We start from the raw sequence: 1,094 nt of genomic DNA on the forward strand, positions 1-1,094 counted from the left end.
AAATGCCTAATGGCTGTATCCACCTGAAAAAAAGCTGGTTCCAGAAATGGCCAATAGGAGAACATTATATAATTATCTATTACTTTGCCCAATAAAGGAAACAGGCACTTAATGAGCACAAATGTGCTTACAAATGAGCAGAATTTCCCAAAACGTAGAGCTTTATTCCAGAACTAGTTTCTATTGACTAAATCAAAACTTGGGTTTTGGGTTTTTGTCGAGTATTTCACATTTCTATTCCAATAACTTCATGACAACTACCGTCAGAACAAAAGTAGGGATTTCTAGTTCCTTGACAGGTTTTTCATGGGAAGAGGTGTGGCAAAAGGTGCTTATCTTTAGCCTGGTTTTATCCTTTTATGATGCCTTTTTTTCCCCTAAAAAAAAAATCTAACCTCAAATTATCTCTACAGGAAATAAGTTTCATTTTAATTTCCATCAATGAGGACAAGTAGTCAAATACACAATACAAAAAAATATGAAGACAATTTCAGAGGATTAAATGGAAAAATACAAAGAAGGCACAGAAAGATTCCATGTTGACTTCAGTAACATAAGCAACAAATGGTGGACTAGAATTTTTCTCTAGTCCCTATAACTTCTAAAACCTCTCCAAAACAGATATTATGCACCAAAGATAAAGCAATTTTAGCTGTTCCCACGGTCAAGGATACCCAGAATCCAAAAGAAAGTTAAAAAAAAAAAAAAGAGTAACTGACTCTCACTGACCCTGAACTCACTCAATACTACTCTCCTACCTCCCATGCTAGTGACAGGCCACACTAGCAGACCTAAGGACACAACATAGGCTTATATCACTCTTTATATTACCTATATACCCCATCCACCCTCCCTCTTTCCAATAATGTAGAGACCCCAGCTCCAGGCTATGGAATCAACTCTTCAGGAGCAAAACCCTACCAGGGGCTACAATCAAGAAGCACCAGTGCAGTAAAGCTCTGATTGCCAGTGCCAGAAAAATCAGGGTCTGAATTACCAGGGCCAACAAGCCCTGAACTGCTCGTGCTAGGCAAGAGAGCTAATGAACAGAGAGTGAGACACTTCACCAGGACAGGACACCATATATGTGGTGA

Source organism: Dromiciops gliroides, chromosome 6 (genome assembly GCF_019393635.1).
Source record: "Dromiciops gliroides isolate mDroGli1 chromosome 6, mDroGli1.pri, whole genome shotgun sequence".
Classification (NCBI taxonomy): domain Eukaryota; kingdom Metazoa; phylum Chordata; class Mammalia; order Microbiotheria; family Microbiotheriidae; genus Dromiciops; species Dromiciops gliroides.